This window comes from Monodon monoceros, unplaced genomic scaffold, assembly GCF_005190385.1.
Source record: "Monodon monoceros isolate NGI ecotype Baffin Bay Population unplaced genomic scaffold, NGI_Narwhal_1 Super_Scaffold_21, whole genome shotgun sequence".
Taxonomy (NCBI): Eukaryota; Metazoa; Chordata; class Mammalia; order Artiodactyla; family Monodontidae; genus Monodon; species Monodon monoceros.
In genome coordinates, this window is record NW_021703778.1 from 87965496 (window position 1) to 87989523 (window position 24028).

The following is a 24028-nucleotide window of genomic DNA, read 5'->3' on the forward strand; positions in this document are numbered from 1 at the left end:
CGGACCGGGGCACGAACCTGTGTCCCCTGCATCGGCAGGCGGGCTCTCAACCACTGCACCACCAGGGAAGCCCAATATGTAATCTTTTGAATCTGGTTTCTTTCACTTAGCATAATGCTTTTTTGAGATGCAAATTATATATCATAAAGTTAATCTGTTTAAGGTGTACAATTCAACAGTTTTTATTATTTTTACAGAGTTGTGCAGTCATCAGCATAATCTAATTTTAGAACACTGATATCACTTCCAAAAGAAACCTGGTACCCATTAGCAGTACCCTATTTCCAGTCTCCCTCCTCCCAACTCTCTGCCCTAGGCAAACTCTAATCTACTTTCTGTCTATAGGTTTGCCTATTCTGGACATTTCAAATAAATGGTATCACACTATATATGGTCTTTTGTAACTTTCACTCCCTCTTCCCAACTCTCTGCCCTACGCAAACTCTAATCTACTTTCTGTCTATAGGTTTGCCTATTCTGGACATTTCAGATAAATGGTATCACACTATATATGGTCTTTTGTAACTTTTACTTGGCATAATGTTTTTGAGGCTCATCCAGGTAGTAACTTATATTGGTACTTCTTTTTTTTTGCCAAATAGTTTCCCATTGTGTGGACATATCACATTTTGTTTTTCCATTCATCAGTTGATGGAAATTTGCATTGTTCACTTTCTGGCTTTTAAAAATAATGCTATGATCATTTATGTACAAGTTTTTGTGTGGATATGTTTCCATTTCTCTTGGATATGCTATGAACATTTGTATACAAGCTCTTGTGTGGAAATATGTTTTTATTTCTCTTGGATAGATACCTAGGAGTGAAATTGCTGTGTTCTGTGGTAACTTGATGTTTAACGTTTGAGGAATTGCCAAACAGTTTTTCAGAGTGACTGCATGACAGCTCCAGTTTCTCCACATCCTCTCCAGTCCTCACTGTTGTCTTTTTGATTATAGCCATTCTATGAGTGTGAAGTAGGATCTCATTGTGGTTTTAATTTGCGCTTCCCTGATGACTAAAGATGCTGAATATCTTTTTATGAGTTTATTAGCCATTTGTATATCTTTTTTGAGGAACATCTATTCACTTTTGCCCATTTTTAAAATGGCTTGTCCTTATTATTGAGTTGTAAGAGTTCATTATGTATTCTGGATGCAGGTCTTTTATCAGACAGATGATTTACAGATATTTTCTCCTATTCTGTGAGTTGTCTTTTCATTTTCTTGATGATATCTTTTGAAGCACAAAAGGTTTTAATTTTGATGAAGTCCAACTTATCAATCTTTTTTATTGCTTGTGCTTTGGGTGTCATATGTAAGAAATCACTGACCTAACCCCAGAAAATTTTCCTGTATTTTCTTCTAAGAGTTTTGTAGTGTCAACTGTTACACTTGGGTCTATGGTCCACTTTTAGATAATTTTTGTGTGTGATATGAGATAGGGATCTAAATTTATACTTTTACATGTTGACATCCAGTTGTCCAGCAGCTTTGGTTGGAAAGACTATTCTTTCCCCATCAAATTATCTTGGTCCCTTTGGTTCAGGCTCAATTGACCATAAACGTATGTGTTTATTTCCGGATTCTTCTATTCCATTGATCTATCTATATGCCAGTACCACACCACTGTCTGGGTTACTTCAGCTTTGTGGTAAGTTTTGAAATCGGGAAGTGAATCCACCAACTTTGTTCTTTTTTTAAAAAATTATTTTATTTTATTTGCTTTATTTTTGGCTGTGTTGGGTCTTCGTTGCTGCATGTGGGCTTTTCTCTGGTTGTGGCAAGCGGGGGCCACTCTTCTTTGTGGTGCGCAGGCTTCTCATTGTGGTGGCTTCTCTTGTTGGGAGCACGGGCTCTAGGCACGCGGGCTTCAGTAGTTGTGGCACGTGGGCTCTAGAGTGCAGGCTCAGTAATTGTGCCGCACAGGCTTAGTTGCTCCGTGGCATGTGGGGTCTTCCCCGGCCAGGGCTCGAGCCTGTATCGCCTGCATTGGCAGGCGGATTCTTAACCACTGCGCCACCAGGGAAGCCCCCAACTTTGTTCTTTTAAAAGATAATTTTGGGGACTTCCCTAATGGTCCAGTGGTAAAGAATCCGCCTCCCAGTGCAGGGGATGTGGGTTCAATCCCTGGTCGGGGAACTAAGATTCCACATGCCACGGGGCAACTAAGCCCCCATGCCACAACTACTGAGCCTGCGTGCCTCAACTAAAGAGCCTGCGTGCTGCAAACTACAGAGCCCACGCACTCTGGAGCCCACGCACCACAACTAGAGAGAGAAAACCTGCACGCCACAATTAGAATGAAACCTGGTGGAAGGAAAGATCCCACATGCCGCGACGAAGATCCCGCGTGCTGCAACTAAGACCCGATGGAGCCAAAAAAAAAAAAAAAAGATCATTTTGACTATTCTTAGTCCATTGCATTTCTATATGAATTTTAGGATTTGCTTATCAATTTCTGCAAAAAGTCCGGGTGGAATTTTGATAAGAATCGCACTGAATCTGTAGCTCAATTTGGGGAGTGTTGCAATCCCCTTAACAATATTAAGTCTTCTAATATATGAACATAGAATGTCTTTCAATTTATTTAGATTTTTGAAAACAATGTTTTGTAGTTTTCAGTGTAAGCATAATGCTTTTGAGATTCCTTCATGTTACTGCATGTATCAGCAGTTTGTTCCTTTTCATTGCTGAGTACTATTCCATTGTATGGATGGATCACAGTTTGTTTATCTGTTAACCAGTTGATGGATATTTGAGTTAATTCTATTTTTGGCAGTTACGAATAAAGCTGTAAAAGATATTTGCATACAGGTTTTCATTTCATTTGGGTAAGTACCTAGAAATGGAGTTACTAGTTGTACATAAGTGTGTGTTTACCTTTATAAGAAACTGCCAAACCGTTTTCCAAAGTGGTTGTACTATTTTGCATTCCCACTGGCAATATATGAGAGTTCCAGTTGCTCCAAATCCTCAGCAACACTTGGTATTATTAGTCGTTTTTTTTTTTTAAAAAACTATTTTGATAGGTGTGTAGTGGTATTTCATTGAAATTTTCATTTGCATTTCTCTAATGACATATGCTGTGGGACATAAAATTCATGAAATCCTAGACTTTTGGAGTCAGAATAAACATGAAAGAGTTCATTACTGGTTTTTATGCAGTGTTCTTCAGACATATCTCATGGGCTGTCTGAGGCTGGGGGAGTTGGGGGACTGAGGAGCATTCTGACTGGGTGTGGATCTGAGTTCCCTGACCAGAAGAGCTGTACTTTTATCATTTTTTATATTGAATTTCCATGTAACACGTCACTAGAAAAAAGATACCTCTGTGAAAAAAATAATGTTTGAAAGCTAATGAACTCACTCTCTTTTTTAGAGGACAAAACTGCGACCAAGAGAGGTAAATTGACTTAAGCTCATATAGTTAGTTTGGAGTAGGCTCATAATCCAGTGATCTTTATTCTACATTATATTATCTTGTCATAAATAAAATTCTAGTATTTGTTGGCCCATGGAAGAATTATGATAAAAAGCATCATCAAGATTTATTAAAATCATAAGTATTTAAAAAAACAAGTTTCTTTTATGCTGAAAAATAGTACATAGAAACTAAGTCATCTTTCATGAGTTAGTTGCACTAAGGAAGTGTTTTTTTTTCTTTAGGAAACCAGTTTCTAGTACAAAACCTTTTAAAATTATGTGCTTGGTTTCTAAGTGTTGTAGAAAATGTGGCACAACTGTCAGAGGTTATAAATGACAATACATTATGGAAATAGGCGACGGAACAAGCAGGGATTTGCCTTGGGGAAACAGACATTATATTTTCTTATCAGTTTTGACAAACACCGGCAGTGGCTCATCAATGTTGAAAGGGTAAAATTGAATTCATTAGGCACAATCATAACGGTTAGAATAAGTTATATTTTATAAGAAGCATTCAGTTCTGAAATCCTTCCTTTATTGAGGTTTTTCTAGAAATTACTAGAGTGTGAAAGCAATTCTCTATTGACAGTTCTGAGTGGCTGCAGGACTGATGAGTAGGCAGTGCATGGTTAGATTGAGCAGAATTTTAATAGAATGCCTTTGGTGGATTTGAGTAGAAGTTTTATTTAATAATGGTATTGTGAAAGGTGCATCATATTTGGATTCAGAAAACTTCAAGTCAAATCTTAGTTCTGCTTCATACTACCTCTGTGACCTTGAATGAGTCACTTCTGTGACTTTTTCATTTTTTTAAAAAATTCAATTAGAAAGGATGACAGTGATATCTGCCCAGGCTACTTCCCAGAGTCATATGAGGAGAGAAAAAAATAAGAAATTGTAAATTTTAAAGTATTGCTCAGCTATAGTATTATTATAAATAATAATTTTTAGAATTGTGATATACAAGGTTTTTAAAATGGTTTTTCTTCCTGATATTTGGCCACAATTTACTTGCATTCTTTTTTTTAAATTGAAGTATAGTTGTTTTATAATGTGTTTCAGATGTACAGCAGAGTGATTCAGTTTCATATATATCTATTCTTTTTCAGATTCTTTTGCCTACAGGTTATTATAAGATATCAAATGTAGTTCTCTGTGCTATACAGGAGGTCCTTGTTTACCTATTTTACATATAGTAGTATGTATCTGTTAATCCCAAACTCCTAACTTATCCCGCCACCCCCCTTCCCCTTTGGTAACCATAAGTTTGTTTTCTATGCCTGTGAATCTATTTCTATTTTGTAAATAAGTTCATTTGTGTCATTTTTAAAGGTTCTACATATAAGTGATAACATATGATATTTGTCTTTCTCTAACTTACTTCACTTAGTATGATAATCTCTAGGTCCATCCATGTTGCTGCATTATTTCATTCTTTTTTATGACTGAGTAATATTCCATTGTATATATGTACCACATCTTTATCCATTCATCTGTCCATGGACATTTAGGTTGCTTCCATGTCTTGGCTATTGTAAATAGTGCTATTATGAACATATGGGTGCGTGTATCTTTTCGAATCAGAGTTTTCGTCTTTTCCAGATATATGCCCAGGAGTAGGATTGCTAGATCATATGGTAGCTCTATTTTTAGTTTTTAAAGGAAACTCCATAATGTTTTCCATAGTTTCTGCACCAATTTACATTCCCACCAACAGTGTAAGAGGGTTCCCTTTTCTCCACACCTTCTCCAGCATTTATTATTTGTAGACTTTTTAATGATGGTCATTCTGATTGGTGTGAGGGGTTACCTCACTGTAGTTTTGATTTGCATTTCTCTAATAATCAGTGATGTTGAATATCTTTTCATGTGCCTGTTGGCCATTTGTATGTCTTCTTTGGAGAAATGTCTATTTAGGTCTTCTGCCCATTTTTGGATTGGGTTGTTGGTTATTTTGTTTTTTGTTTTGATATTACGCTGTATGAGGTGTTTGTATGTTTTGGAAATTAATCCCTTGTTGGTCACATCATTCACAAATATTTTCTCCTGTTCCATAGGTTGTCTTTTCATTTTGTTTATGGTTTCCTTTGCTGTGCAAAAGCTTTTAAGTTTAATTAGGCTCCATTTGTTTGTAATTTGCATTCTTTTTGCCTCTGTCACATGTCTCTGGTTTCTGGGGGAAGTTCTGCTCTGTCCTTAGTATTCTTCTTTCTCTTTCAAATAGGTGACCCTTTCTCACTGCTGTCTATTAGAAAAGATGACTGTGTTAGTTTTTTCTTAAGGACAAGATGAGTTGTTTTTTTTTAATTTTGTACAGATATTTAGCTTAAGAAGCCTGACTGAAGTATTAAAGCTATAAACTGCAGTAGGTTTTCTTATTTGGTATTGAATTTCCCTTCCTCATGGTTGTAGAGTTTCTTGTACTACTGCCTTTTCTCTGGGCGCTCCGCTTCCTTTAGGTGTGTTTGACACCTAATATACTTTTGCCTTGGTCATGCCCATTTGTTGGTTTGTAATGGAATTCATGATACCTTATCAAGATTTAGTTTGTGGACATGAATGGTGGAATCATATATCTCAACTCCCCCAATACTGACAAGAAGAGATTTCATTTGCTGATCTGACTCCTGTGTCTTAGATGGAGTTAAGGGTCTTTGTCAGTCTTCAGAAACCGTAGACACTGGAAACAACTTTCTTCTGTGTTGGTGAAATGGAAGTATTTTCCGTTTCTGATATCTGAAGCTGATGAAGTTGTAAATTGTAGTGTTGTTTCTTTTTCTTCCTGGTTAAGAGAAGAACAGAATTTTACCAGAGGGTTTTCAAAGTCATTTTGAGTGGCCACTGTCTGTCTTATTTCTTTTTATTCAAGTTAATTTTTAAAAAGTTGTATATTTTAAATATTACTGATACAAATGAGTATCTTGGAGAACAGTCATATCTGGCATGAAATACTGTTTCATTGTTAGGAGATTTATTTATGATTTTTGTTAGGCTTGCCTTCATCATTTGGAGTAATATTTTTAAAGTAACAAAACATTTCATTTTTTAAAATTAGAGGCTAGTTTTTAAAAAGTCACTGAATTTAATTCTGAATTAAAGCAAAGGAATAGAAATACTAGTGTGTTCGTGGTTTATTTAGAGTTACTACTGGGTTACGTTATACTTTGTATTTTAGAAAACACCATTTGTGTACTTCAATAAAAAGGATATATAGGTTACAAGTTTGAGATTAACAGATACACACTACTATATTTAAAATAGATAAACCAAAAGGACCTACTTTATAATACAGGGAACTATATTCAATATCTTGTAAAAAGCTATAATGGAAAAGAGTTTGAGAAAGTATACATGTACATGAAACTGAATCACTTTGCTGTATACCTGAAACTAACACAACATTGTAAATCAACTATATTTCAGTAAAAAGAAAAATTATACATAGGGATACTGTGTTAAAAGGCAACAGATAGTCATTTAAGGAATATTCTTTTCAGTGATGATGTTCTAGGGTTATTTTGTTCATGACAGTCTTTCCTGAGGGTTGGGTAAACAGAGCCTGGGATGGAGTAGATGAAGGTGCCTGTGCCAGTTGAATTCCTCATTGAGAATTCAAAGGTTGGCATATGCTGTAATCATTCATATGTAGGGGAAAATCATATCTTGGCCTAGAGAAATCTAATTTCTAAAAATACTACAGGGCCAGCATTTTCAGTGTGCATTATTGTATGCTCCATAGTATATTAAAAACAAAAACGGAAATGCTGGGTCCCTAAATACAGCCTTGCAATTATAACCAAAAGCTTACAGTGTTGAATACTAAGTAGATCAGAGAAATTCATAACCAGCAAAATTGGGTAGTTTGAACAGCTTGATCAGTAATTTGGCTGCCAGTAGAATGACTTCTCTAAAATATCACTTATCAGACTTAATTATGGCGGGAATTATAATGCAGCTTTCATATTTTTCACTCATGTATACATTAAATTGTATTCTAAAAGTGTCACAATTTTGTGATAACAGTGTATTTTGTATTTGGATGTTTTACACAAAAAATGTGCATTAACGTATTTTAAGAAGAGCAGGTTCTTCTGCTTAGGGCTATAGGGCATCTTTGTGGGCTCTTAAACATTTCTGATTGTAGGCATGTATCTCCTGACCAAGCTGTGAGTACTGTAGATTTTAATAGTTGTGTGTGTGTGTTTTTAATATAGCAACATAAATAGAATATATCAATTAAAGCATTATCAGCTAGAGTAATATAGGTATATCTTGAGTCACAGAATAGATGACTTTCTAAAAAAACTGATTGTAAATGGAAGCGTTTTTAAATGAACTATTCATGAAAATCTGTAGCAAATTCTGTTGTTAAATGAAAAATCATATATAAAGTAATACATAACTCAACCTAGTTTTCATGGTAAAGGTGTTGTATAACCAGCTAGGTAAGATAACTCTTTCTGGAATAGCAGACAAAAGCCAGTGGTTTATCTAAGGGCATAAGCTCCATCAGAAGTTGCTGACAGGGGTCAAAGACAGCCTGCTTTGTTTGCAAGAGGTCCTGGGCCTCGAAATGCTTTGGAAGCCAAAAAGAGACTGACAGTAAGTGTAAGGACTCTCAACTCTACTGAAAGGGAAAAATCTTGGGAAAATGGAGATTTATTTCCATGTTTAAAGAGACAGCTGAGAGCAATTAGGTAGTCTTAAAAAATGGTGGGAAAAACAAGTTTTGGGAAATCTGTATTTGAGAAGAAAACCTCCAAAAGTAATATTTAAAAATCAGAAGGAAAAATTTATACACTAATCCTGTATTCTCTCCAGGCATAAAAGGGCCTGTAGCTTCTATATACAAGGCAATAGGCAAAAGACTGAATATTATATTCCACCTCTGCATGTGTTTCAGTAATGATAGTATTTTTTTTCTATAACATGAAAGGAGTATTAGTACTATATATAAATAGGGAAATAGCTATAGTTACCATATTTTTAAAAAGTATATTCAGGGCTTCACTAGTGGCACAGTGGTTGAGAGTCCGCCTGCCGATGCAGGGGACACGGCTTCGTGTCCCGGTCTGGGAAGATCTCATATGCCGTGGAGCGGCTGGGCCCGTGAGCCATGGCCGCTGAGCCTGTGCATCCGGAGCCTGTGCTCCGCAACGGGAGAGGCTGCACAAGTGAGAGGCCCGCGTACCGCAAAAAAAAAAAAAAAAAAAAAGTATATTCAGGTAGTCTAAATTTGGTATTATCAGAAATTATATACAAATAGTTACCATATTTTTGGCTAAAAAAATTCCACATTTTGTCATTGTGTTATATTGGAACTCACATATTTTGATGAGTTGTCTCAAGCAAGGGTCTCCAGAAATCTGCTGCTGTCAAGTAAACCCCTATAAAATCTGACACAGCAGGTCCTGGAGTGGCTTCGTATCACACCTACATTTACTTGGAGGAGATGTGTGCTTGAATATTTTCAGGATAACTGTTCTCAGCAGCTCTCTGCCAGCCCCTTTCCCTCCTTTCAACTCTATTTTCTTAGGAACTTCATTTCTCTCAACTCCCCCTTCTACATGATGATCTTAGGTCTCAGGGATTTTTTAAAAAAGGGGTCTTTTCTACTCAAAATATTTTGGGGGGATTCCAGTTTCAAAGGAATCATTTGGTTAAAGGTAATTTTCCTGTAGGGTCTGGAGGAATGGAGGAGAATCTAAGGGACCATTTTATATTTTCTTTTTTTAATTTAATTTTATTTTAATTTTATTTTTTTTTGTGGTACGCGGGCCTCTCACTGCCGCGGCCTCTCCCGTTGCGGAGCACAGGCTCCGGACGCACAGGCTCAGCAGCCATGGCTCACGGGACCAGCCGCTCCGCGGCATATGGAATCTTCCCGGACCGGGGCACAAACCCGTGTCCCCTGCATCGGCAGGCGGACTCTCAACCACTGCGCCACCAGGGAAGCCCCATTTTATATTTTCTTGATGGAAGACAAAGGATGTAGAGTGTCCTGAAGGAGTACATGCAAGGTGAGTATAAGAAATGATTAAAGCCTTTCAGGAAGCCTGGAGTAATTGGAGTTGAAGAGAGTAAGTTCAAGTGTAACACAGATAAGTGGTTTATTAGGTACATATGTTTTATACTTGTCAATTTCTATTGAATAAAATGAAAGCTGCCTCATCCAGGGCTCATGCATTTTCCACGTGAGTTCTCTGGCCATGATTACATGTGAGCACAGGAGAGATCAAATAGAGCAATTTGAAGTAGTAAGTGATAGGGAGGAGTAGCCTAGGAGATCCTGAAATGGTATCGATCAAGGAACAACAGGGAGAGGAGAAACCTTTGAAGTAAAGGAGGCCTGTAGCAGCAGGTGAGTGTATGATGGAGTAGCACTTATTTAGTCGGCTTGGCAGAAGAGGAACTAGGGCGTTAAGATCAGCACCTAGGAGGGAATCAGAAAAAGGGTGGGTAGAGGTGGAGTAAATGTAAAATCTGGATTATCAGACATGAACTATCTGGGGGAAATCAGTCAATTCCAGTTCTTTGCATTGTCCCAGCCTCTAAATATAATTGCACCTACAATTTGAACTCTTAACTCCCATATACATTTAAATTGATTCCTGGATTCTGATTGGGCAGTAAAGATACAGTTTATGCTCACTTTCAAATAGTGGAGCTGTTTAAAAAAAACAGGTTTTACACCAAATTAACTGTTCTTGTCATTACTATTATAATTTCCGTTGTGTTTGCCACCAAAAATAAAACTGGCTCTAACACACAAAAATCAAACACAAGAATTCTGAAATTCCTTTTAATTTGGCAGTGAGCAAGTCTGTATACATGTGATTTTTCCCACTAGTCCTTGTGAGAACTTAATCAAATGAATGATCTTCTATGTGTGAAAGAACTTTAAACTCAGAAGGATCCTCATACACAGTGTGGACTTCAAAGTTTTAGAGATTAAAAAAAAAGGTATTAATTGCATTATAACATTAATTTCCTCTTAATTGAGAAATCACTCAGCATGAGACTTATGTTTAAACAGCTGTATAAACTAAGTCATGGTCATTTCTGTTTAGTGCATTCATTCTCTTGCTGCAAGAGGTGTGCTTTCTCAGTGCAAACAATTTAATTTATTCTAACAGTTGTCCTAGTAGTTAAGCAAATTATTCCCCCTTTTTAATGAAGAGTTGCTTATCTATTATTGATTGGCAATAGAGTTTCTAGTCACTTTACTTGATTAGAAGATTGAACTGTTAATTGATATTGGCATCAGATTTCTTAGAACAGAGGATAAATAGGATCAGTGTTCTGCTTTGTTGAACATGGACTTTCAGTGACTTAACTACAAATTTGAAGTTAAATTTTATTAGTACTATGCCTCATTAAAGTGCTTAGAATGCCTCAGAGAGAGGGGACTTGGAATGGATATCATTGTCACCCATAAAATACTCAATAAATATCTCTTATATGCTAGGCACTAGGCCAAGTACAGAGGATGAAGAATGAAGAAGAAAGTCAGGGCCACCAGGATCCAGGTGTCTGGGGAAGAGAGCATTGTTGCTGTACGCTCCTTCTTGGACCATTGTCAGTAATGCAGATACTCTTCTCTGCTGAGCATTTTTCTTAATCCAGTGCACCTAGGCAGTCCATACCAGTTGCTTGGCAGTGAAACCTGTCGGCCCGTTTGTCTACTTATTATTATACTGAAAAGTCCAATTGGTAAAGACAGATTTATTAGGAAAAAATTACAAATTAAGGAGTTAGTTGGATTGAAAAATGCCGAAAGATATTAAACCTTTGGTCTTTGCTTCAGTTGGAATGATTCATTGACTTTCAGAAATATCTGAGTTTAGATAAAAGCAAACTCAGAAGGCAATTTCTCACTTTGGAAAAACTTTAATTTCTAAATTAACAGTAATAGGAATCACTAGAAGAAATTAGAAATATTTGTTTAACCTTTGCATGGGGAGAGCTTTTTAAGCATAAAGATAATGGAAGAAATAAAAAAGAAAGAGATTAGGGCTTCCCTGGTGGCGCAGTGGTAGAGAGTCCGCCTGCTGATGCAGGGTACACGGGTTCGTGCCCCGGTCTGGGAGGATCCGCATGCCACGGAGTGACTGGGCCCGTGAGCCATGGCCGCTGAGCCTGTGCGTCCGGAGCCTGTGCTCCGCAATGGGAGAGGCCACAACAGTGAGAGGCCCGCATACTGCAAAGGAAAAAAAAAAAGAAAGAGATCAAAAGATATATCACATGAAAATTAAAATTTTCTTCATGTCAGAGACATCAAAAACAAAAGCTAAAAGGTAAGCAAAAATTCAGGAGAAAACTTTGTAGCTAATATGGTAAAAGATTTATATCCTTAGTAATAATAATAAAAACTCCACATATAAACACTAAAAAATAACCCAATAGCTCAATGGGGAAAATGCCACAAAGTGGACAGTGCAGTTGGGAATTACAGTTGGCTAATAAACATGTGAAAAATGTTCACTTCACCTTCATTCATAAGCAAAAAACTATAAATTAAAATGAGATGCCAGGTATTATGATTTAAGTTAGCAAAAACTAAAAAATAATTCTCAATTATGGTAAGAATACACTGAGTAAAAGTTTAAATTGGTGCAGTCCTTTTTGAAAAGATTGGCAAGTTTATTCCTAGTTCACTCTCCCAAGGAAATGATTAAAAATACAGGAAAATAATATTTATACTAAGGTGTTCATTAGAACATTATTTATAAGAGTGAAAAAATTAAGCTTATATATAAAATAGAAGAATGGTTAAGTAAATTACGGTATGTCAGAAGATAGAATAATAGAGTTAATCATGTATACAAGGATCTGATAATTTGAAAGATAATTTTATAAAAATTTAAATGTGTATTATAATCTGAACTATAGAAAAATATCAAAAGATACACTAATTTCCTGTGACTGCTGTTGTTACCACAAACTTGGTAGTTTAAAACAACAAGCATTTATTCTCTCATAGTTCTGGAGGCCAGAGGTCCAAAATTAGTATCACTGGGCTGAAATCAAGGTGTTGACAAGGCTGTATCTCCCTCCAGAGGCTCTAGGGGAGAATCTGTTCCTTGCCTCTGCCAGCTTCTCGAGGCTGCAAGCATTCCTTAGCTTGTGGCTGCATCACTACAGTCTCAGTTACGCTGCCTTCTCTTCTGTGTGTAACCTCTCTTGCCTCTGTTGTATAAAGACACTTGTGATTGCATTTAGGGCCCACTTGGATAATTCAAAATGATCTCCTGAATTTAATTTAACTTAATCAATCTTATAAAGACCTTTTCCAAATAAAGTAACATTTTCAGGGATTAGAAATGATATCTTTGGGGGCAATTATTCAGCCTATTACAGAAGGTTATACATCAAAATTTTGATGGTTATTATCTCTGGGTGTTGTGATTATGGAGGATTTAAATTTTATATCTTATATCCTTGTCTGCCAGGAAGACTCAGGGAAGTAATATTAACTCCATGAGCTTCTCTCAAACTGTATCAGATATGATTTAAACCTTTTTGAAATCTTTGACTATCAGGTCACTCTGCTTGGAGGTTCAGAAGGGATTTAAAACATTAGAAATATGACTTTTTTCCCCTTCAGTTTTATGATGGTTATTTGATTTAGAAGTTGTACCCTATCAGGACAGATAAACAGAACTCCATTATTATTTGTCCTCCTATGGATTGCTTTTCAAAGACTTTTAACCACTAAACTATATTTACTAATAATTAAATTTTCCCATTTTAATTAATGAAGGACATATATACATGCCAACTAGAATTTCTGATCATTATGAATAGCCAAATACAAAGAAATCTTGAGTCAATATAGAATTTTCACTGGGCTATTTGAAATATTGAAAATACCTCATAGATTATCACTATTATTCTCTTTACTGGTAGTGGCTTTAATGGACATCTTTATTCCTAAATGTTCTGAGAACTCTGGGTTGGGAGCACCCTTAGAATTTATTTCTTAAAATATTTTAAATAAATATTTTAAGTTATTCTCCTCTTAGGGAAGTATAGTATGACTATAATCTACAAAATTCATCATTGAATCAAAAGTTAAACTTGTAAATTCCTCCATCATCTTTGATAAAACCATCTCTGCTTTTGTCAGCGTACTTTAACTTTTGGACATCGTTCAGAATTTGTTTTTATATTATTAGCTACCCCAATCTACCTTTCATCTTCAACTCACTTTCTACTTTGCTTAAACTGTCTTCTAACTTTAGAAAGAAGCAAGTGTTCCATTTCATTTTGATGGACAGATAGCAATGTGGTGAAATTTTAAGATGTAAAGACAAGAAAGCTTAGCTGTGTTTGTAACTGTAGATGCAAATAAGATCTCATCCGTTCATTTCTGCTCAAATTTGGTAGTTCTTGAAGTATCTTCATTCATTTCCAGAGCCATGCTGGAGTTGGGTACCCCAGGTTGCTGGAAGGTTGAAATTATTCCCATCCAGCTGAAGATTTCTATCATTAACATTGCTGCAGTTGCTACTATTATGAAACCCTGTTATTCTCTACTCCTTTGAATTCCCCAAGTCCTTTCTTTAAGAAGTAAAGAAAATGAGGGGGAACTTGAATATTAGGTTTGAGACTATATAAAAAATGGTTAGCTTGTGGGGTAGAGAGTGGATTTCAATTCCTTAGTTTACTTTGTTTTGTTAAAGGTCAAGGTGGCCTTTGATAAGTCACATATAACAAATATAAAACAAAATATAGCAAATACATGTTACATTTTACAGTAGAATTGTAACATGGCAGGAAGATTTCCTGCCTCAAGTAGTAAGTGTGATATAACCAAGTTCAAGATCTCATTTCTGTGGTTTATTGAATGCTGCAGTATCTAGCTTTCCCTGATTTTATACATATTGGATAATATCTCCATAATTTATCCAGAATAGTATTATTTCACCAATACTAGTTATTTTAAGTGAAATAAATTGACTTGCCTTAGTATGGGTATAAATATGTACCCTGATTACCTGGGGATTTTAATTTTATTATTTTTAACCTTAAGTTACATTTAATTATGATCAATGTCTTTGACTGGAATCCATGTGCTTGGGAAATATGTTTGCAAAATGACCACAAAATAATAGGGTTAAGCAAATCTATAATTTTGAAAATCTCAAAAAGCCTTCCAAGACATATTAGAATCTTGACAAGTCTTGACAAGGATGCTTATTTTTAGTATGACCAGAGGGAAGTAAAAGTGGAGAGGTCAGCGTTTATGTCCAAACCGCATCAGCAGAATTAGGGTTAGAATTCTTTGTTTCACATAGAAGTGTTAAGATTTTTTTTCTGAGCCAGTATTTCTTCTACATATTGAAACGTATATTAACTGTATCTGTTTTAATACTTAGGGGTCAAATGGATTGTAACAGCCTTAGGCCATATGTTCATAAACTTGAGAGTCATGAAGATAGATTAGGAGAATGATTTTTCTCCTATAGGATGAATTACCACAAGATGAAAACAGCCTTGGAATTGCTGTCGAGTTAGGAACCTAGTTAATTTAAGAGAGAAGGTGTTACTGAAGTAGCATTCTGCTTTTTATTGCATCCTGCTATAATGATACTGCTAGGCATAGGAGAAACAAAAATGTACATATATATATTTGTTGAATTTTTTCCCCTGAAGAATTTTTCTTATAATTTTCTTGGAAATTGGGAGGGATGCTGTCTTTATTTTCATAAATGTGCCAAAAGGAGATATTTGAAGAAAAATATATACATCTGAGCATATATCAGTTTTAAAAATAGAACGTTTTATACTAGAGAAAATACCATATTTCCTCTGTTTTGTCCTAAGATTCCCGCCATTTAAGCTTCCAGAAGGTAGAGTATAACTATTTTGATAAATTTCTATGTTTCAAAAAAGGTCGCTGTAGGAGAGAGCTCAGATATCCATCAACTGGCGAATGGATAACCAAACTGTGGAACAGCCATAAAATGGAATAGTACTCAGCAATAGAAAGGAACAAACCATTGATTTATGCAACAACATGATGAATTTCAAATGCCTTTTGCTAAGTAATAGAAGCCAGACACGAAAGGGTTTTGGACTATATAATTCTATGATATGACATTCTGGAAAAAGCAAAAATATAGGGACAGAAATCACATCAGTGATTATCAGGGGCTGGGGCCTGGGAGAAGGAATTGACTAAAAACGTACAAGGCAGCTTTTCTAGATGGTGGAAACATTCTGTATGTTCATTGTGATAGTGGTTATATGATTGTAACATTTGTCAAAGCACATTACTTAAAAAAGGTGAATTTTACTTTTTGTAAATTGTACTCCACTAAATCTGACCAAAAAAGTGTAAGGTATACTGAGAGGGTCCTCAACAAATATTAATTTACGGGAATTAGATTAATATCTGCTACCTGCCAGCCATTAGCCCATTGTATCAAAGTTCTTACTTGCAAGCAACAGAACTGACTTTGGCTGATTTTAACAGGAGAGAAATTTATTGATAAGACATTACACAGCTCAGAAAACTTATAAGGAGGATACAAAGCAGGTTTGGAAAATGGACAACAGCAAGGGAAGCTAGAGAGCACCCAGAACCAAGAATAACACTGTAGAGCCTGTCTGGAAAAGACACTGCTGTCTCTGTCTCTGATGCCACAACTTGCCTCACTGTCACCAAGGATACCAGAAACTAGGTACCAGTGTCACATTCCTGCCACTTCTGCCCCTGTACACTTGATATTGGTGCTGCAACTGTCTTAGCTGCCTGTGTCTGCCACCAGCATGTATTCTCTTTGGTCCCTCCTTCTTCACTGTCACAGCTTCAGAGTAAAGATCCAGGGTAGAAGTGTTTGGTTGGCCAAGCCAGAGTCATATGCTGTATTCCAGCTGCAAGGAAGGCTAGGAAAGTGAGTGTCTGATGTTTTCAGTTTCTACAGTATCTCCCACCAAGACCCAGAAAGTTAGAAGGCAGTTATGCTGGGCAGAAAAATCCATTATTTTTATGCATCCATCAAAATATGAACTAAATTTTAAACTTTACTTTTTGTAGCCCTTATCCTGCTAGTGAATAGGCTAGCATTCTGTTAATTTTTATTATTGTATGATGCTGTTTATGATTGTCACAGTCGACTTTCATATATGATCTTTGATCTTTAGGCTAATTTTTGAAAGACTTTTCTTTTTTTCTTAGAGCAGTTTTAGATTTATAGCAAAATTGAGAGGAAGGTAGAGGGATTTCCCATACACATGCATAGCTTTCTCCATTATTAAGGCTGCTTTTTTTCTTTTAAAATTTTATTTATTGAGGCAACATTGGTTTGTAATATTATATTTCAACACTACAGCGTGCCTACCACCAAAAGTTTAGTTTCCATCTGTCACCATACTGTTGATCCCCTTTACCCATTTCTCTCACCTCCTCACCTCCCTTCCCCTCTGGTAACTAATACTCTGTTCTCTGTATCTATGTGTTTGTTTTTTCACTTATTTTCATTTATTTGTTTGTTTTTTATATTCCATGTACAAGTGAAATCACATGATATTTGTATTTTTCCATCTGATTTCTCTCAGCATCATACCCTCAGGCTTTATTCATATTGTCACAAGTGGCAAGATTTTATCTTTTTTATGGCTGAGTAGTATTCTATTGTATATATATACCACATCTTTATTCTATTTTATTTTTTAACATCTTTATTGGAGTATAATTGCTTTACAATGGTGTGTTAGTTTCTGCTTTATAACAAAGTGAATCAGTTATACATATGTTCCCATATCTCTTCCCTCTTGCATCTCCCTCCCTCCCACCCTCCCTGTCCCACCCCCCAGGTGGCCACAGAGCACCGAGGTGATCTCCCTGTGCTATGCGGCTGCTTCCCACTAGCTATCTATTTTATGTTTGGTAGTGTATATATGCCCATGCCACTCTCTCACTTTGTCCCAGCTTACCCTTCCCCCTCCCTGTATCCTCAACTCCATTCTCTAGTAGGTCTGCATCTTTATTCCCGTCTTGCCCCTAGGTTCTTCATGACTATTTTTTTTTTTTTAGATTCCATATATATGTGTTAGCATATGGTATTTGTTTTTCTCTTTCTGACTTATTTCATTCTGTATGACAGTCTCTAGGTCCATCCACCTCACTACAAATAACTGTTTTGTTCCTTTTTATGGCTGAGTAATATTCCATTGATATATACCACATCTTATTTATCCATCATAAATGGATAAATTTATCCATTCATATGGTTGTTTCCATATCTTGGCTATTGTAAATAATGCTGCCAATGAACATAGGGGTGCATATTTTTGAATATTTTTTTGTATTCTTCAGATAAATATCCAGAAGTGGAATAGCTGGGTCATATGGTAGTTCTGCTCTTAATGTTTTGTGGAGTCTCCATATTGTTTTCCATAGTGGCTACTTCAGTTTACATTCCCACCAACAGTGCATGAAGGGACATTCCCTTTTCTCCACATCCTCACCAGCACTTATTTCTTGCTTTTTCAATAATGTAGGCTGATTTTAGTTTAAAGAATAATTCTGAATCTGCAAAGAATGACCAATAATATGTGCTTCAAACATGGTGAGTAGTCAGTGAGTGCTGTTAAACAAATCCATAAAAGTTAGAAAAAGTATATTTTTCTATAACCAAAAAAGTGTGATTAAAGATACAAAAATAATCAGTACACGAAGAGAGTGTACCGTGATCAAGTGCTGGAATCTCAGGCTAGATCATCACTTGGAAGTGCATTGGTAGACTATTATATCAGACGATGAAATGAGAAAAATCTTGGACTTGTCTTCTCGCAATCTGCTAAGATGACCACCACATACATGCACTAGTAAGGAAGGATGTTCCGGGAAACCAAAGAAAACATGATGGGGGTGGGTAGACATTGTGTGGAAGGAAGTGAGGCTGTAGAAATGAAAGGTGGAGAGGATAGTGAGGAGCAGGAGATAGAGAAGCCTCTCGTCTTGCTCTCCTAAGAGACGGTGCCCAGGTTAAGGAGCAGCATAAAATGGAGCATGCAGATTTGAAAGACTTCTTGCTGGAAGAAAGGCAGAGATAGAGAATGTGGGGTTAAAAATGGATAATGATGTCTGTCGACATTTAATTTGGCTCTTATGACATGAAGTGGAGGCACTTGACTAGGCAACCTTCAGGGCCTCTGATCAGGTGCACATTCACTCCCTGCAACAAGAGAGGAGGCCTTGTTAAAAGTCTTAGCACAGTGGAGAAGGAGAGGGAGGCAGCAGCTTTTGACCCTAACGTGAGACCCTGCAAAAGTTCTGTTCATGAGACATTCACTTTCTTCTCTTTCAGATCTGGTTAAGAATGAACACTTGGACGTTTCACTTCATGTGGATTTAGTTAGCATCTTGGCAATCTTACTTTTTTTCTGAACAATGTGTTTGTTGTTAGTTTCATGATGTTGGTCGTGTTTGTGCTTTGTAACTTATTGCTGTTTTCCCATATACAAATAGATATTTATGCACTTTCTGAGGTCTTACCTTAATCCTGACTTTCTAAATGTTCTTAAATGTCCCAGATATATATCAGCACACTTTGTTTACTAGCATTTGCCTTTTAAAAAGTGAAATATAAAAGATGTAATTTAGTTACCATACAATTCACCCTTTTACAGAGTACAGTTCACTGGTTTTTAGAATATTCACAAAGTTGTGTGTCTATTTCCACTTTATATTTTTATTTTCACCACCCCCAAAAGAAACCCTTTACCTATTAGCAGTCACTCCCCATTCCCTCCTATCACCAGCTCCTGGCAACCACTTATCTACTTTCCATCTCTATGAGTTTGGGAAATTTCATACAAATGGAATCATGTAGTATGTGGCCTTTTGTGAATGACTTCTTTTACTAGCAAAATGTTTCCAAAGTTCACCTGCTTGTAGCATGTATCAGTACTTCATTTCTTTAAAAAAAAAAATTGTGGTAAAACATAAAAAATACAAATTTTATCATATTAACAATTTTTAAGTGTACAGTTCTGTGGCATTAGGTACATTCACATTGTTGTACTTCATTCCTTTTTATTGCTGAATAATATTCCATTGTATGGATATACTACATCTTGTTCATCTACTCATCGTTTGGCAGACACTGGATCGTTTCCACTTTTTGGCTGTTATGTTCTGCTATGAACATTTGTGTACCAGAATTTACTTTCAATCTGAAATATTTCAATCATGGTGAAGAAGATTGAACTTTGGACTTGTATTTTAAGTGCATCTCTTAGACTGATGAGGTAATGTTAATGTATTCCTGGGCAATCACCTAACTTCTCTTGGTCTGAGAGCAGGTGGTATTGTCCCCATTTTCTTTCTGGTTTTTTTTTTTTTTTTTTTGGCGTGCCATGCGGCATGTGGGATATTAGCTCCCCAACCAGGGATCGAACCTGTGCCCCCTGCAGTGGAAGTGCAGAGTCCTAACCACTGGACCACCAGGGAATTCCTGGAAGTTGGCTTTTAGAAAAGAGGGAAAGAAAGGAGGGATGCTTGGGCAGCTGTAGACTGAAATTCGAAGTGAATCTTTGGGCTCCACACAGTTTCCTTCCTCTTTCTGTTGTCATCCCTTATTCTCTCATCGCCAGCGCTCTCTTGCCGCCTCATTACAAGAGTTCCATATGACCCAGCAGTCTCACTACTGTGCATATACCCTGAGAAAACCATAATTCAAAAAGAGTCATGTACCAAAATGTTCATTGCAGCTCTATTTACAATAGCCTGGAGATGGAAACAACCTAAGTGCCCATCATTGGATGAATGGATAAAGAAGATGTGGCACATATATACAATGGAATGTTACTCAGCCATAAAAAGAAACGAAATTGAGCTATTTGTAATGAGGTGGATAGACCTAGAGTCTGTCATACAGAGTGAAGTAAGTCAGAAAGAGAAAAACAAATACCGTATGCTAACACATATATATGGAATTTAAGAAAAAGAATGTCATGAAGAACCTAGGGGTAAGACAGGAATAAAGACACAGACCTACTAGAGAATGGACTTGAGGATATGGGGAGGGGGAAGGGTGAGCTGTGACAAAGTGAGAGAGAGGCATGGACATATATACACTACCAAACGTAAGGTAGATAGCTAGTGGGAAGCCGCTGCATAGCACAGGGAGATCAGCTCGGTGGTTTGTGACTGCCTGGAGGGGTGGGATAGGGAGGGTGGGAGGGAGAGAGATGCAAGAGGGAAGAGATATGGGAACATATGTATATGTATAACTGATTCACTTTGTTATAAAGCAGAAACTAACACACCATTGTAAAGCAACTATACTCCAATAAAAATGTAAAAAAAAAAAGTTCCCACTGCTCCTCCTCTTCCTCACTTTCCCTCGAAACTCTCCCCCAGTATGATTGTCAGCTTCTTTCAACCACCTAAGTGACCAATAAACCTATTTTGCTTAGTTTGTTTGCTTTTGGTGGCAGGAGGTGTGTGTATATGTGTTTATTTGTTAACTTAAATGAAGGTGTAAATGATGGAAATGCTTTGTAATCTAAGGGAGAGATTTTGAGGCAGGACAGGTTTTCTTCATTCATACCACTCAACCTATTGCACCTATTTACTAAAAAAAGACGCTTCAAGTAGGGAAGGAAAAGAGGAGTCTGAGGTTCTTATAACCCTTTAAGAAAGTGTCTCTACCTAAAAATCCCAGGAAGGAATGGCAGAACGTGAGGCTCGTAAAGGTGACAGACAGTTCATTACAGATTCACAGAAAGCAGTCTCTCAGCTGAATCCCATTTCCAGAGAAAATAATCATTGTAGTGGAGAGTGTGTAGAAGGAGGGGAAGGTATGGTGGAGTAGAGGGCAGTTTTGGAGTTTGGGACATTTAAATAGAAGCAGAACTAGTTAAGATCAGTCCCATCTTTGATGGAGAAAGAAGTTGATCACTGTATGCCATCCCAGTTTCTTCCTGGAAATTACCAGTGGTAGTAATTTATACAATCACTTATTGTTTGCTTAATTACCATGCATCACAGCAATGATTATGCATTGTAAAATTATTGTGTTTTATTTTATTAGAAAACTGTACATAACCTTTTTAGCTAGGCATGTTGCTCAATTACTCTCAATAGAAAGCATTACTGGTGGGTAAGAGTATTGATATGCAGGTGAAACTTTGTGGTGCTCTTTAAGTCATAACATGTTTTTTGGCAATCATTTAATGAAGCAATGTGCTAGACCCTGAGGGTGTTACAGTGAAAGCCAAGGTCTTAGCCTAAACAGGCTTATGATTAGGTGGGCGAATATCAAATCACCATAATAAACTGTGCTAAGTATTCAGAGGTATAGACAGGATACTTTGGGACACTTGGCTCAGCATGAGAGTGGTCAGGGTAGACTTTCTAGAGGAAGTAACAGTTGAACTGTCTTGAATAATAAGTAGGAGCTGTTTGGGCACAGAAATTGGGGGAGGGCTTCCCTGGTGGCACAGTGGTTAAGAATCTGCCTGCCAATGCAGGGGACGGGTTAAAGCCCTGGTCCGGGAAGATCCCACATGCCACGGAGCAACTAAGCCCGTGCACCACAACTACTGAGCCTGCGCTCTAGAGCCCGGGAGCCACAACTACTGAGCCTGCGTGCCACAACTACTGAAGCCCGTGGGCCTAGAGCCTGTGCTCTGCAACGAGAGAAGCCACCGCAATGAGAAGCCCACGCACCTCAACGAAGAGTAGCCCCCACTCGCAGCAACTAGAGAAAGCACAGGTGCAGCAATGAAGACCCAACGCAGCCAAAAATAAATTTAAAAAAAAAGAAAAGAAAAGAAATCGGGGGAGCCTTGGGACATTACAGGTAGAAGGAATAGCATGGGCACAGGTAGAGGCGTCTTTGCCTACATGTGTTGCCAACTCAGGAAGGGACCAATAAACATCCATGGGGTGGTAAAGGAGATAAAAAACAATACATTTGATCCTGCTGACAAAGAGCACATGGTTTACTTACTAGAGATGTATTTATTCTTTTGTGCCACCAGGGTGTCCTTTAGCAAATTACCTGCCTCTTCCATTGTGCAATATGGTACGCTAGTGGCTTGATAAAATTAACACCCCCTCCACAAGTGAGCAATTTACTTTCTTCTTATAAAATCAGGGCTGGTAAATTGCTTTGTATTCTTTTCGCTGGTTATATAGGGTTTTTTTTTTACAAGTTGTTTTTTTTTTAAACAAAAATCCAAAGAGAATTTTATGGACAAAGAATCTTCAAACAAAATGCTTAGATATTCCTAGTTGTCATGAAAATGTGCTTAATTGGTGATGATGGATTTAATATTTAATAGTTTGAAAAGCTCCATTCAAACCTAAATGTCCAACAATAGGGGACTGATTGAATAAATCATGATATATTCTCAGATACTATTTAGCCTTAAGTATGAAGTTATGGAAGAATGTTATGACATAGATGCTCACCATGTTGCTGAATGTCCAAGAGTGGTCTACAGATGGGTTAGTGAATAACATGGTATCACTTTTCTAAAATGTGTATTAACTGGTAAGCTCCAGGCCTCAGTAGCCTGGAAGAATGAAACAGGTCCTTTTTATGTTCTCCCAATGATAGTAACCCATCTTGCCCTTTCCTTCTTACCAACCTGTCAGATTCTGGTCTATCCTGTAATAGCTCCCAGTTATTTCTGAGAGTCCTAAATGTGCCATATTATTCGTCTTTGGCTCACCCTTGTTGATAGATGCTACCCTTGATGACCTCACTGAAGGTACTGCTGAGAACCTCAGGGCCTTGACAGAGAAGCTGCCTCTATTCAGCATGAGTCTATTAAATCCCTTAATTCTGGTGTGCCAGAGAATTGCTTGTTCTTTTCAGAGGTGGGGAAAAGTGGCTTCCTCCACAGAGCTGGACTTTGTTGCAAAAGTCCACAGACCTACTTAAGAAATCCTGCAATTCCTCTAACTGCTGGTCTTCATCCTTTACTCACAAGGGTTCAAGCTTGGAAGATCACAGCAGAAGTTACCGTGCTGCCCAGTCCACCTGCTCTCGCTCTCTGGGTGAATGGCATCACCATCTGCCTCCTTGTTCCAGTCAGAAGCCTGAGGCATTCCAGACTCATCCCGATCACTCACGTTTAGCCTCCCAATTTTCTTTATTCTTTTGTCTTTCAGTCTTGGAAATCTGTTAATCCTTTTTGTCTCCACTGCCTCTCCAGAGTTCAGGCCTTCATTTCTCATCTGGATTATATTGATAGCCTCCTAATCATTCATGAAGCTTCCAAGTCTTTCTCCCCTTCTGAGTGAGCTTCCACACTCCATGAGCATGGAACACATAGCCCTTTAGGGTCTAGCCTTGATACAGCTCCATCCTTTTCCCTGCCACTCAGTCTCTCTATAGATACCTTATTTGGTGTTTCTACTCTCTCAGACATCTGTGTCTTTTAAAAAATTTTTAATAAAATGTATATACCATAAAATTTACCATTTTTAAATGTACAATTCAGTGGCATGAAGTACCTTCACAATATTATGTAACCATCACCACTGTCTCTTTCCAGAACTCTTTCATCGTCCCAAACAGAACTGCTGTGTCTCTTTTGCCTCACTGCATGGCACGTGGGATCTTAGTTCCCC

At 37.2% G+C, this 24028-nt stretch overlaps 1 protein-coding gene and 1 non-coding gene across 5 annotated transcripts in view; one reads left to right on the top strand and one right to left on the bottom strand.

The window, feature by feature from the left end:
• FRMD5 (FERM domain containing 5) overlaps positions 1–24028 on the top strand; it is a 341638-nt gene that overhangs the window by 15965 nt on the left and 301645 nt on the right. The gene's annotated exons all lie outside the window — the stretch shown is intronic.
• On the bottom strand, positions 19819–19891 carry TRNAG-UCC. The gene has a single exon. It is a non-coding gene; the product is annotated as a tRNA-Gly (tRNA).